General features: G+C 35.9%; 1 long non-coding RNA gene across 1 annotated transcript in view; it reads right to left on the bottom strand.

Annotated features, from left to right (window-relative positions):
• Positions 1-579: 579 nt before the first annotated feature.
• Positions 580-15,905, bottom strand: part of LOC139044793 (uncharacterized) — a 40,861-nt gene continuing 25,535 nt past the window's right edge. The window contains exon 4 of the long non-coding RNA XR_011501973.1: positions 580-961. This is a non-coding gene — a long non-coding RNA (uncharacterized lncRNA). The remainder of the gene's footprint in view (positions 962-15,905) is intronic.

The raw sequence follows: 15,905 nt of genomic DNA, 5'->3' as shown, positions 1-15,905 counted from the left end.
CTTTTATCTGTGTTTAAAAGCATGGTGGTCCAGGGAGGAATCGGAGATACATTCCATTATCTCCATATCCGCTTTGGACCCCTGTTGTACTCTCCCTTTTTATAAATGGGTACTTCTTCCCAGGAGGCCTTGCCACCTCTAGGATGCAGGTAAAGTTGACTCTATTGTGAGGAAGCCCCAGCCTCAGCCTCTTGCAGACCCTTTATGGAGATTTCTTCTTCATGTACTCCAGAGATTAGAGAGGCCAAGAGTAGTATTGACATTCTGTTGAATCCCACCTCCTTGCCTGCTCTAATCTCCTCTCATGTGTGAGATCTCCCCTTTCGATGCCAAAACCTTGAACAAAAGTTGAGCGTGTTTCTTGTCTATTTTGCTCATATATGTATTTAGGACTTAGGATAACAATATTGCAATATTTTGTTTACCTGCATCAGTACTACTTGATGATGAACTTTTTGAGGACAAGGACCATGTCTTATTCATTAGGAATTAATAAATATTTATTGAATGGATGAATTTAATAAAGCTTATGTAGTCACTCAACAATTAGAACTTTGACATTGAATTTGTTCCCTTTAGGCTTTAACTGAGGCGAGTGGCCCAGTTAGCAGAGGACTCCCACCTTGAAATAATCATGGGAAGGTTGCCAAAGAGAACATTGAGTCCGGTCAGAAACAGCTGCCAGTGCAACCCTGCTGCCCTTGACTCTGGGTCTCAAGGTTTTTTCACTTTCCCATTCTCAAACAAAAGTCTGAACTTCCCTTGACTAGTCTGTGTTTGAGAGTCCAATTCATTCTTAAGAGTAGAGCTGTTCTTCCTTTGTCCATCCGACACAGAAAATGGTGTGCACCAAGCCACTCATTCCCAGGGTCCACCTCTGTTAAGGACTGTGCTACACACAAGAGAGGGTGCAGATCAATGGAGTCCCATGGGTGCTTATTGTGATGTCATTCCTCACCTCCTATTCAAGAAAACACTTTGAGATGAAAATGCGAGTGATACTATTATAGGGATAACCTTAAATCGACTCTAATTAATTTTTCAAGCAACTCTTGCACATACTTGAGTGTTTTGCTAAAATTGGTAACATTTTGAACACACTTAACAACTGATCTTGACAAACCACAGTTGAGAATTTCTGTCTCATTAGATACAGTCACTTTGAATGGGAGAAACATGGGACAGAGTAGACCTCTTAGCAACTTAAGGACATTTTATTAGGGCCAATCTTGACATAAAAGTGAAAATAGTATCATGGTTGTTCTGTCTCATTTTCTGTCATCAAAACTATTGATCAGAACATTAATAGCAAGCTATTGACAGGCTCTTAGGCCTGCCAAGTAGTGTGCAAAGTTGTGCAGTGCACAACTCCAGGAATACCAGGCACATGTACCATTCAATTGTGCAGTTTAACTTATGGTTGTACATGGAGTCTTTGGGGGCCCTCCTCGGGTATGGCATGCTATGTCAGTACCAGGTTACTGACCATTGACTTACCAATATTGGATTACAGACAGTTCTAAGTTCATCCATTAGTTTTCCATGATTTATTGATGAGAATATCACTCGAGAAGAAATCAAATTATTGACTATAGTCTACTCATATATATCTGTAAATATATTAAGACGTTTCACTTAAATTTTAAATAGCTGTTTGTTTAAATGATTGCTATGTACTGCCATTTTACTAGTTCTATTGTTATCTAATAAAATCTCTACAGTATGCCATATAATTAATTTAGAAAACCTCAAATCATTGCTTTCTGGTTCTGAGAGAGGGAACACACATTTTCCTCAACCAAAATGCTTGAATCATGGAAATTAGACCTCTTAAGTTCTCTGGTGCTGATCAATGCCACACAATTATGGCATAAGTCATTTTAATTTTCATTTGAAATATGCAATTATTCAAGAGAGATTGAAAGTGCTATTATCCAGCTCATGAATTGCGAGCCTTTCTGGGGTGGGGGAATGTTTTCTCTAGTAGAATCTATAAAGTTCTCCCTACGCAATTGCTTTACAAAAGGCTGATTTGTTTAATTTATTTTGTCAACAAATTAAACAGATGAATGAATCTTGCTCAAAACAAGTATTTTGACGCTTTGATTATTTGACTTTAAGCTCCACCAAACTATAAACTCCTTGAAAGTGGAGATTGTACCTTACTGTCTCTGTATCGCTAAATCTAGTGGGAGAAGAGGAATGTGTTACAGGGTCAAACTGTTGCTTATATGTGAGAACAGGCATATATATTTTTAAGAAATATTGCTAATAGAAATCACTTAGTAGTGAGTGAATTAGTTAATGTATCAGCCTATTTATTCAAGATGTTTAAGGAGTGATTTATGTGAATAGTCTAAATATGTTTTAATTACTATATTATCACAAATATATCATATGTATGACAAAAAAGTCAACAAATACCTATTTATGTGTATTATTAGTATTTTCTTTTTTACATAAAGATCCTTTTATAAATAGCCATAAGAAGATTTTCATAGCAAGGACTTAAGTTGATTTAAAGTGAGGTTTAAATGTGGACTCTCTTCAAAGAGACGTACATGTTGGTACAAGACACACTTCTGAAGCCAATATTTTCAGATGTGCTTTTACAGGAACTGCATTTTTAAGAGCTCACATTATAGTGCTATAGACAATGAGATATTATTGCATTTTTCCATAGCAGTTGGAAATCTGTTTCTTGCTGTCAGCTAAGAACTGTGCACTACAATAAAATTGCCAAAGGCGCCCAGCCAGGGGTGCAATATAATTCTCACCAACCAGCTTATTATAAATACCAAAACTGTACCCTACCAGACATTTACTATTAGATGAATAATGACTGAGATGAATCTGTTGAAGTCTGACTTAAAAGGGGACAGATATAAAATGTGGTCCAACAGATGGAATGTTTAAAACAGAAACAGCTGCTTACCGTCAACTCATTTTCTTTAACAAATCTCCTTTCTTAGTCATTAAAACACTTTCTGTTCAAAGCCATGTACAAAGTTTGAAATAGCTATTTTGTCAACACACATATGCATGATCTCAAAAGCTACATGGTGTGACTTTACAATGCAATTAGTGGAGTTTCATTTGGAAGAGTCCAAAAAAAAGTAAAAAAGAGGAAAATGCCTTTCAATAAGAGGCAAAAGGATGTATTCTAGAAGAATAATGATAACTTTCCACATTAGTGCATAATAAATGTCCATTTTGTTACTGCTTTACAAACAGTAATGAAAAGATTAGCTGAGATATATAAAAAATAGGCTTGTAGTCATGGAATTGATCAAAGTTTGCATAAGATTTAAAATCAGCATACTCTTCCCTTCCTAAATGAACAGTTTATTTGAAATGAGCGTAGTGATAATTGCTAAATGAGCATTTAGTGATTAATAATTTGCAAACACTTCAATGTTTTTGGATGGTAGTGAAGAGTGACAGAGAGAGTACTGGTAGGACAGTAATAATTTAGTATTCCACATGTAGTGTTAATACCCAGAAATGAAAATAGACAGTTGCCTGTAGGTTTGGTGCTTATAGCACAAATTAAGTTATAAGAAGATTTCTTTACACTGAAAGATAAAATTTACATACAAGATATATCTACTATAGATAAAGTAGGACGAAATACATTTGGGTGATTATAGATATTTATCACCTATCTAGATTGTTGGCCTCAGGTAGCAAACAGGTTTCATCTTCTTTGCCAATTCTAAGTGATTGGAAGTGGCTGTCTGGAGCATTGTGTTGAGAAAGATTCTAAGGACTCATTGAGAAAGTGTCTAACAATAGGTTAGTGGTGTTTAGAGTGGGAGTAGTGAGTGATGGCCCATATATCTAATATTTATTATCCCTAGAGCTAATATAGCTTAGAAATGAACTGCAAAGACAAAAAAAAATCTATTATTTATGTGTCCGTGAATATATATTTATTTTATTCTCCAAAACTTAAATTTAATCAAATGTGTAGTGAAGGTTTTACTTCTTTTCCTCTCTAAATCATAGTCAGTACTTTCTTTGGTATTTGATGACTTTCATAACGTTTCCATGTTTGGGGCGATTTTTGGTTGTGAAAATAAAATGAAGAGGTTATAGTAGGTTGAAAGCATAAGTCCTACTCTTGACACAATATTTAAAATAAAACTGACATACAACCAAGAGTCCAAAATTTTTATAAACTCCTTGGATAGTGGGTACTACAGTGTTTTTAAATTGGAGGTTAAAAGAACAAAGCACATAAATAATGACAGTGAAGGTTGGCTCTAATCTAAATAAATAAAAATTGTTGAAAAGAAGATCATAATTACTGTCTGAAAATGTAAGTTATAGGGAACACATTCACTGGGCCATTGGCGGTATAAACACTCTAATTCTTGGTTTCACATCTCTAGACAAGATTTCTCGAATTAATTTTTTTATAACCATAAGGAAGTTCAGAGCTTTTGGTTAAGGCTGAGAGCTCCACAAGAAAGATCACTGAGAATTTGTTGACATAATTGGAAAATTTAACTATTTTGTCACCATTCAAATGTATCTTCCTGAAGAGAAAAACGCAAAGATTAGGGTTAGGGCCATAGAATGACTCACGTATAAGTAACAGACACTTCCAAAATGAGCCACGTGAAAAACAACAGTCTCACTCCAGAAAGACTTCTTGAAAATTTTATTTTTCTTAAGTTTCTATTTAAAAGGAGCTGACCCTTATCTGATAGCAGGTTTTCAAAGGAAGAATGAGTCACATCAGAAATGTTGTCAATTTTGCTTTCATGAGGTTTGGCAAAGGACTTTCTATTTTCTCCATATTTTATGAGACCTCAAAATAGAGTTAGGAATTTCCTCTCCTAGAGTGAACACTATAATACCAACTTGTAATTAAAAGATCCTTTTCAGTATCCAAAGAGCTTTCGCCTATATCATTCAGCTTTGCTAGTCCTGAGGCCCTCATTCAGGATGGAGTAGAGGTATTCACACTCCTGTTTTACAAAGGAGACTCCTAAGACATGGGGGTTTTCCGAGGACACATGGTTGCTATGAGCAAAGCTGCGAACCAAAACCCAAACTGTCTGACTCACCACTTACTCGTTCTTCTGACCACTTTATGTTGAGTGCTTTGGGATATCCTGAGGAAGTACAACCTGTGAGTCTTCTTTAAGAGTGAATGCCCTTCCCTCACCGACAGAGTAATGAAAGTATAGGGATATATGTTTTTAGTAAAAGCCGTAGAAACCCTCTTCACGGGAAAAGTCTTAGAGTTGTGGCTACATGACCTATTTATCCTTTCTCCTTTCATGCTATTGCTCTGGGTCACATGAGTCACTCGTTAGCTTAGTTTACAATCTATAGTCTGCTGACTCCCATATTTATATCTCTGGGTCAGATTTCCTTTCTTCCATAACTTTAGACCTAAATGTATAACTACCCACTGGACACTTTTACTGGAATGCCTTCCAGGAGCGCCAGACTTAAAATGCTCCAAATGGAATTTACCATCTTGTTCTGAAACGTGACCCCTTTCTGTGTTGGGATTGATACCACCCTTTACTGAAACTAAACAGAACTTGGGTTGCATCCTTACTTCTTTCCTTGTTAATCCTTCATGTACAGGCATTCTCCAATCACTGCTGATTCAATTTTCCAAGCAACTCTTAAATCTCATTGGCTTTTTCTGTTCCTACCGCCTTTATTCAGGTCTCATGAATTTTCACCTGGATTAACGTCCACACTTTCTAAGTGGCCCTCTTGAATGCAAGCTGGCCTCTGTCCAATCTAGTTTCCACACACCAGTCAGCCATCAATGGCTACCCAAATGTTTGTGATAATGTGGCCTGTAGAGGCTGCCTAATCTGGCTTGTGTTCACTGACTCAGTTTCATGCTTTATCACTTTCTGCCTCGTCATCTAAGCTCAAGCTATATTGAAAGTAATTCCAGCCTTATGCTGTACGAAGTTCTGTGTTGGGTCCATTCCTTTGTCTATATCATCAATAAGTGGTTTCATTCTTCTACTATTGGGTCCATTTCTCCATGTGGTGTCCCTCCCTGCCCATTGGGAGACTGTAGATCCTTTCCCTGTAGATTTGGCAACATGTTTTGTTTTGCCCAGTGAAATTAAGCAGAAGTGGCATGTGTCACTTTTGGATAATAGCTCTAAAAGCCGCTGTGTGCTTCAACATGATATCTTTCTTCTGCCACAAGACAGGCAGTGTCCCAGATGGAGGACAATTTATCAACTAGTGTCCTAAAAAAGAAGACATGGAGCAGAGCTTCACCCAGTCCATAAAGGACAGACAGAATGAAGGGAAAATAAGCCTTTGTAGGTATAAACCACTGAGATGTGGAGCTCTTTTTTGTTATCTCAGCATAACTTAGCCTACTTTGGCTGACACATCTGCCTGGAAGTTCTCCCTCTTTGCCCAGCTAACTCCTGTCTATTGTCTCAGCTGAAATTTTATTCTCTTCATAATCCATTTCTAACTCTTTGGGTGCAACTCTTGTGTTTCTGTAGAACTCTGTGCTTCCTGTAATAATAATACTCAATGCACTGCATCATAATTGTTTGTTTATTTCTTGTGTCCCCTACTAGATGGTCAACTCTGTGAGGGTATGGCCCATTTCTTTCCTCTTCATCATTTTATTCCTATGTCTTAGTTCCTAGTGCACAAATGTTATGCAATAGCTATGTTGTACGAATGAATGGTAAATAAATAAAGAAAAAGTAGTCAAATCAGTTTTCACCTCCCCAAATATTGTTGAAAGTTTTCAGCTTCAGAGCTGTGTGAACAACAATGGTACTGGGAAATTTTCTCTGCTGTGATGACAGATGGAACACCAAAAGGAAAATGTTTGCTATCATTGACTTCTAACATGCACCAGTCTCACTTTCTGTTATCACACATTTGCTCTGTGAAAAGTTTTAGTAATAAATTATAGCTTAGACTATATTTTTGTCCTATGAGTCCCTTGAATGTGTCCAATTTCATTGTGGTAATCAAGCCCAGTAACAACTCCACTAGCCTTGAAGGACAACTTATCCTTGGATCACAAGTGTGAGATAGTGAGGAGGTCAGCCAATTTCAGGCAAACCTACAGAAGTGTTACAAGGAGATCTGGTGAATCGCCATCTTCCTTAATCTGGCCAATGTACATGCTCTCTTCTTTATTCTTCTTTATTATATAGTCTGTTTTTATCAAAGATGTTAGGCAGTATGGTTTTGGTTTAGAATTATGATAATTCTCATTTTGTGTTAAAATCACAGCATAGTTTTAGGTCCATGTTTGCATTATATATCTCTGACTCTCTAGCATAGTGTCATACATGCAATAGCGTTTCAATGAATATTTATTTCCAATCTCTACCCTCCTCTTGCTGCTACTTAAATGTTTTCCCTTCACTATCAAATATATTGAAAACATTGAAAGAATAGTTTATATATTTTACTTTCATTTTTGAACATCTCATTTACATTTTAGCCCATTGCCTTTTAGGTTTTTTCTTTAATACTCTACCCAAGCACACACACACACACACACGTGTGTGCACACACACACAGAACCAGGTCAAAGATTTTAGCCTGAGGCTATGGAGATCCTGTGACAAAATTCCACTAGGAAAAATTTGTAGAACCTAGCTTCTCTTAGATTCTTATTTAGTTCTCATTTATTTATACCATCCTGTCTTTCCTTTTCTGCCCCTTCCCTTCTTTCCTTTTTACTTCTTTCTCTCTTTTTCCTTTCTTTCTTTCTTTCTTCCTTTTTCTTTCTTCCTTCCTTCCTTCCTTCTTTCCTTTCTTTATTTTTCTTCTCTGTATTTCTTTCTATTAACAGTGCCCATTTCTCAAATAGTTTCTGAACCTCGTTGGAATTACTGTTACTGACATTTTAAATGAAGCCCATCAGTGAACTTGTTGCAGCATCCAGGCGTTCTGCACATGGGGTCACTAATGGATATTAAATTAAATAAACTGATATCTCAGATGGATGAGTTGGAAGAGAACATAGGAACTAGAGCAGTAATTTACTGAGAATTAAAAATAACTCAAAGTTTTCAGCCTGGTAGAAGGCTAATTGATGTATGCACCTGGGATAACGTGGCATTAAGGTTTTTTGGAGAGACGAGAGGGAAGATTATAAATTTAGACTTAAACTTTTAAAATTTGGGATGACAGTAATTCATGAAAGAGGAAATATCCAGAAGGCAGTGGAGCTTGAAAAAAGAAGAAAAGCCAAGGTTGATGAAAGATGTAGATTGGCAGAGGTATTCTTTGAGCATTGAGTGTGACTCTGAAGAGAAAATATGGAGATAGACAAATGAAAGGGGGCTATGCCACAATTACCACTTCTAGCAAAGGAAGCAGAGAAGATGCAGCCAAAGGTTTTCTCCTTCTCTGAATAATAGTGATATAGTTTCCTGGAAACCAAGAGTGGAGAGATTCTGTGGAAATAGCCAGGACAACAGGTGGAAGGAAGTACGGAGATGTATTTGGCTTGTCCAATCAGATGCTGTGTTTAGGACTTTGACTCTTACTTGAATAAGTAAGGCTTTGACTCCTATTCAAAGAAGCTTGGAAACTGAACTAAGCGAGGCATCTAGAGGGTGAGAACGTCAGACTGCTCCAGCTACAAGAACTTGGCAGTACATGGATCCTACTGCCAAGGTCCCTTTGTTCTTGACAGTTTTCCTGGCCAGGTCCTCAGCTTCTCATTGACCATGAGTCCCCTCATTCTTCTAAAAAGTCTCTTTCTTATTTAAGATGGCCAGCATTGGTTTCTGTTGCTTGAAACAAAGCACCTTCTCTGATGCACAGGGTTATTTCATATTATTTCTGGGTGCTAAGACAGATATTAGCTTCTGCAGGTAGTACTGGGGGTAGCAAGGATGGAGGAGGAGCTATATTTAAAGATGAAGAGGTCATCGATGGAACTTGGATGGTCAAGTTCAATAGCCTGTGGAAGATTAGACATTACATTGTAGGGGATCAGGGAATGAGTAATTGGTGAATTAAAGAAGGCCATAAATACTGACAAATTTCAATAATCTGAAATTACCTATGGGTCTTTAAAGTAGGTTGCGGATAGAATGTAAATGTATGAGAGGTGGGGTACAAATGTCATGGGGAGAAATGTGAGAAGATCAAACACGGCACAGTTAGGGTTAGTCAACCAAATACGTAACAAAGTGTGTTGATGGGAGTCGGATGATTGAAGGTGGAGAAGGAAAGCATTGTAGACACTGAAATGAATAGAATGAATTCCACTCATTAAATAATAACGTGATGGGTTTTTACTATTATCTTCCTACTTTGTACCAACACCACAAGTAATATAAGTTATATTACACCAGAAAAACCTCCACAAATTGCTACCATATTTTCTAGTCCTTCTAGATACCTAAACAGTGGAACACTTTTGATATCTGAGAACTCCTTGCCTGGGATTAAGGAAATATGCTCATCTAGTGTATGAAAATTGTCATTGATGTACTGATTAGTTTTCTTGACATGTTTTAGCAGACCTCTTTTTTTCCATCAGAAATCACGTTTTGGTCATATAGGGCTTTAGAGGCAATATGAATAAATATAGAATATCTTTAATTTTCTTCCTTTGCCATTGCTACAGATAAATCAGCCATGTTGTGTGAGAAATGGTTAGCAAATTTCACAGCTGTCAACAAATTCATAAAACAGTGCTTTTAGCAATTCCATAAAAAGATGTTGTTTGCTTTTATGTTTCAAATATACTTTGAATTAATTTGAAGCAAAGAAAGTCCAAAGTCCAAAGGAGATTAAAAAAATGATGTTATCAAATCACAGAATCTAAAATCCAGCAAACACTAAAAGGAAACATTGATTCTTTCAGTTAATTTCTTGACAGGAAAGGCCAACATATGTGACTATATACACAGAGTAGACTCCATAGCTTCATGGAGCTTCTAGTCTGTCTGTTAGGTTCACTATTCTACTCTTAGCACCTGGCACTGTGCTTGGCACATGGTAGGTCCTCAATAAATACAGGTATGTGAACGAATGAAGGGATGAACGGTATCTATGGAAAATATCTTAATTATATGATTTACCTGTGACTAGTTTCTATAATTTAAATTCACTACACAAAAATTCCAGGCATGGAATAAGTAGTAATCTCTTTATCTCTACAAATTGTGAAATTTGAAGTTTATCAAACAAACTAACATTAAAAATCTCTGCATCTAGCATGGAATGCTTACTTTTCAGTGGGATGCTTTTGGCATTAAATTAGCTTAATAAATATAATATATTTAATTAGCTTCTATATATTAGCTTTAATATATAGATGATATATATATATACTACCACACAAAATTTTAAATATATTTGAAGCTAAAGAAACTTGTTTAAGGGTCTTGTAGGTGCTCTGTGTATAATAACTTAGTAAAACTAGCCAAGGTTTTTTTTTTTTTGGTAGCTTAGGAATAGCCAATTTTTTTCTTTTTTTTGAGGAAGATTAGCCTTGAGCTAACCTCTGCAGCCAATCCTCTTCTTTTTGCTGAGGAAGACTGGCCCTGAGCTAACATCAGTGACCATCTTCCTCCATTTTATATGTGGGACACCTGTCACAGCATGGCTTGACAAACAGTGCAGAGGTGCGCAGCTGAAATCCGAACAGGTAAACCCCAGGCCACCCACGCGGAATGTGCGAATTTAACTGCTGCGCCACCGGGTCGTAGCCTAATTTTTGTAACAGTAAATTGTTTTTGTGCATGACAGTTACCATTTAATGACCCAGGATACTACACATATAGAAATAAGTTTGAAGACTTTTGAGACTCAACAAATTCTTTGCTTCCTTTAAAAGCTTTTTTTCTGAGAACTGAATATTTTAAACATTGTGCTGTTATTTAACCAAACTAAGTCAAAGAGATATAATGAGGAGAAAAAGGAAAAAGTGCCATTTTGTATGGTTCTAAATTTGTCGAAAAGCTATGATTTAACACTATCTTAAAGAAATATAGCAACTTGCCTTTTTCAAAATATGCTTCATCATGGTGAAATTTCCGCAAAACCACATGTTATAAGATAGGAAATGTTATTATCTCTAGGTTAGAAATAAAGTATCAGAATGTCAGAAAGATTAATTGACTTGATTACACAGTCATAGAGCTAATGACGAAACAAATCAGGGACTAATATTCAAGACTCCTGTCTACTAAATGAATGCTCATTGCATGCGCCTTATTTTCTTTTTTTATACTGAGTAGGCTCCTAGTATCTTCCAGTAATGTGAGTGAGGACTCCCTTAACTTTGACATGAATACAATTTTAACAGCATCATTAAATAATTGCTATATTCAGGTCATGATGTTAAGTGTAGAAAGACATTATTTAACTGTGGTTCTCCTGACTTCCTCTGACAGCAATAAAGAGTGGATATTTTTATTGCTAGTATCAGGATTGCCCATTTCCCAGCCACATTTTGGATCTTCAGAATGTAGGGATAACATAGAAAATAAAATGACCAAAAACAGTGGCTTACAATTATGCTATTTTATAACTCTCTTGGAGACCACAGGATTGAGCAATAAAATACTTCAATTCCAAATCAGAGGAGACCTTCAAAAGGTTTCATGAGTTACACTTTTTCTTGTACTATATCTTCAATATCCTTCCAATTCTACCCTCTCCAGACATTTATTCCATCCTACACAGTATAGGAAGAGACAAGGCTTATCAAATAAATCTTTCCAGGGTCTGTTTGCATTTTTATGTACTGTATGAAACAGAATTGCCACTTACATCAATTTCATTTAAGAGCGTTCATAACTGAAATGAGTCGAGCTTTGCTCTTACAATTCTATCTAAATTGGGAAAATTAATTTTCTCTGGGAAAGAAGAGGAACTGCAGTTATATAAAATATCTGATGCTCTAGAGGAGATCTTAAAGTCAATTAACTAGATAAGCAAAGAAAGAAAGAAAAATCTTTAAATACTGGGTCTCTATGACTACCCAACCTTGAGTAAGAATGCCAGATATCTGCTTTGGATACCGAGAAAGATGGAAGAGATTCCATTTCTCTGCCACTCAGCATAGAGTACTCTAAATGGTTGAAAGTTAAGCTGCTACATGATTCATTTTTAGGTTCCTGAAAATGAGAACTAGACTTTGAGCTTTTCCTTAGCCTTCATCAATAGCGGTAGACCACTGAATACATCCTGAGATTCACAAAGTCCTTAGGATTTTCCTCCTTCTTCGCCAATACACTCAATCATGGTTCAGACAACTGGCAATGATGAAGATCACCATTTACTGAAATGTATTTTTGCACGTCACCGTCACCTATGTCCTATAGGCTGTAAGGATTTGGTGTGTGTATGTGTCTCTGTGTGTGTACATGGGGAGGGACAGAGAAGAAGTAAATTTGGGAAAAGTTGGATTAAACAAAGTTAAAGCATTTGTTTAGCACAGTGAAATTTCAAACCGTTAATAAATGAATAGCATTTCTAACTCAGATGTAATCACTAACACAGTTACCCGCAACCTCTCACCCACACACTGTGGACACATCTGAATGTTTTATGGGGCTTTAGTGTTCCACTGACCCCCAACCTGGAAAATGCTGACACAGAGACTAGCCAGCTGTTTGCCCAGTGTTGCGTCTAGCAGATCTGCAATCCCAGAACCCCCCCCCCCCCCACCGCCCCTTGTCCCATTAAGGGAGACTTTTGACATATATTCTGGTTGCTGCTATTCTATCAAAGGAACTAAGCAAACCTGGAGCAAAGCTGAAATAACCCATCCCCCCATAGTGTCATGTTCAATTCTCTTATGTGGAATTAGATTGTCTTGCTTCTTCAACCCCTAGCTATTCTTTAATTTCCACCAAAAGCATCACAGATAAATTCCTCACTTTTTTCTCTCTTGATTTAGAGAACATGATTATTTCTTATATTTTCTCTCTAAGGCCTACAAAAAAGCAACAAAGCATTTAACCCTTCCAAATTTGCTCTGGAAAAATTATCATTTCAAAGGTTTATCTGTGGTTCATTTTCTAGCATTCTATTACCTATTTGTTACTTATGAAGGCAAAAGATATATTTTTCTAGGTCCTTTGGTATCATTTCCCTCATGGCTTTTTTGTTAGGATCTCCCTATGACTGGGAATTTTTGCTGAAGTACAGTGGGAGGAGAAAAAAAGGAAATTCACTAATAAGAATACAGGTCAATGTTAGGTTGAAATTTTTAATTATTTTCTCACTTAAAGAGGAAACAATATCTAATGTTGGCCTTTCATCAGCTTAACTGGCAAAATGACTGAGTTAACCACAGTTAGGCTATTGTTAACATTACAATTTGTTTGGAATTAGGCTGTGGGAAAGAGGAGTTTCTACAGAAAGTTAAGCCAAGTTAAACAGAGAAGGGAAAAAATACTGTTATTCCCTTTACTCCAAGTCTGGGTTAAAGGGTTGATTATGTGGGAAGATGCCAAAGGGTCAGATATTCAAAACCCATGGAATCTGGCTTCTTGACAAATACCTAAATATAACTTATGGTTTCAAGTACTTTTTTTCTATTTTGTTCCATTAATTTGGAAATTCTGATATAGATTGCTATCAAAATTCAGAGAAGTATTCTTTTTTACAAATGTTTTAGATATTTACAGAGTAAATGAGAAGCTATCATATTTCTGAATAGTTGTTTGTATGGTTTTATAGACATCATATTTTTCAGATGAAATGTAATATGTCCCTTATGCATTTAGCATGAATGCATTTGTATCCATGCACAATATTGTGGTTCCCTTGAATCTTTAGAAAAGATTTCATTTAAAATTTCATATAAAATTATGGTTTTTTTAGTTGTAATGTGAACTACATTAATTTGACTTTCTTGTTTGTTAAGAAATTGACTCAAAATGGAATCACTTAATCATGTAAATTATTAAAACCAAACTGTGAGAATAATTACTTCGTCTTAAATCGTGTCAGTTTGATGATATGTATCTGTATTGTTATTAATAAAAGTTTACACAGTAAAACAACTTTTCTGTGGTCAACCATGTGCTGTGTTGCCTTCTTTTAGCATGACTTTCGTCCAATATATACACTGCTTTATATTGCAACATCAATACAAATATCATAGGATTGTTGCTATAGTAGATCCCTCAGATGTACTGATCATTTTGTTGAAAAAAATGTCTTGATTCTTTTCCAGGAATCATAGTGCTGTTACTTTGGTTAAGCTTTATGTCCTTTTGGTTGTGGTTTTTAGACTTGAAAGAAATCTCCTAAACTCTCTTAAAACACAAAACAATTTTTTCTTTTCCTTTTCCTCTTTCCAACCCAATGCCTTATGGCTGCCCTTATTTAAACCTGTTTTGAATTAGTTGTTTCTTTGTCCAAGAGCTAGCAGTTTTTCCCCATAGTCCATTCACCCTATTTTAGGAAGTTCAGGATGTTTCTGGAAAGGATTGGATATATTTTCTTTCCTTACTAAACAAAGATTGCTGTTATTTGTCCTTTGAAGAAAGCAAACAGAAATGTCAATGAATGTGGAGTCCAGATCAGACTCTAAGTCAACAATTTAATGAGCATGAACAGGCCATATGCATTTTCTTACTAAAAAAATCTTCTTTCAATATGTTTTATTTAGGCTTCACATGGCCCTGCTCTGAAAAAGGTGCAAAAGGATCTGATCTTTTAGAATATGTGTTAGCTGCATTGAAATAATGCAATTTCAGGAATAACTGATTGACTCTGGTATAAAGATGTTTTTTAGATAAAATTAATAACTTCAGCTAGGATAAATAGAAGAAACTTAAAATTGTAATTGAGTGAAGAGAAGAAAATTAATAAGTAGTGAACTCTATAGTTGATTTCCTAGAATCGGTTTTTCTCTTACCAAACAGAAAATTGGAGAAGTTGGAACTGTTTTCATTCTAAACACAGGCTGCTGACTCTTCTAGCAGGTATGAAACTCACAAGAGAATCCGACAATTTCTTTTCTGTGTTGATTTTGTATAATTCTTTTGTATACACTTCATTACAGAGGATTTAAAAGATAATTGACTTCTAATTTTGTCAATTTTGAAATGATAGAAAATATTTATCCTCAGTCAGCATAGGCATTTAAACCTCAGAAGATAAAATGTACTTCGAATGATAAAAAAAAACAAATTAGTTTATGTGGTTTGAATTTTTACTTCCTTCTTGTGAAAAATACAGTTTCTTTAGAAGGAGGTGTAAACTGCTTTTGCCACCTGAATAATGTCTATCCCTCCTTAAAATCCTCACCATGAAAAAGATTTAATAAACATTAACTTTAATCAAAAAATCTTAGAACAACACTAAGTAGGTGTTATAAAGAGGCAGTTAACAATGCTAAAACAGAAAATTCCTTAAGTGGAAAATTTTAGACAAGCATGAAGCTATTATCTTGCCCTTATTGAATACACAGAAGCAAATAAAGGAAACTATTTAATTAGTGGGTATGAGCTTGCAGGCTCTGGAATTTCATTGTGACCTGACACGCCAATCCTCTTTCCAATGTTAGTGCAAGATAGAACTACCATAGTTTGTTTATTGGGTGCATTGTTGTTAGAAATATGTCCACTTGTTAAACCAAGGTATCAATTGCAGTGTGCAATTTAAAGTTAACAAATATTGTCACCATTCCTCTGACAGGACAGGCCCCTAGGATTTTCTATGGGTGGAGAGCCTCAAGTCAGTCAGAAAGAATCATGGCCAATGTTCTTCAAGTTTGCTTCTAAACTTAAGTCCCACAGCATCAGGTGGGGAAAAGTCTTAGTGCCTTACTAGATTAAGAACTAAGCAAATTCCTAGTAGAACATAGAATTTGCCACCCAACCCTTTACATTCTCTGATAGGCCTTTAATTTTCAGTACCCACCATTGGAGAATTGGAATTCTCTAAAT

This window comes from Equus asinus, chromosome 3 (assembly GCF_041296235.1).
Source record: "Equus asinus isolate D_3611 breed Donkey chromosome 3, EquAss-T2T_v2, whole genome shotgun sequence".
NCBI classification, from domain to species: domain Eukaryota; kingdom Metazoa; phylum Chordata; class Mammalia; order Perissodactyla; family Equidae; genus Equus; species Equus asinus.
The sequence above is the reverse complement of the archived record's forward strand: the minus strand, read 5'-3'. Positions and strand labels throughout refer to the sequence as shown.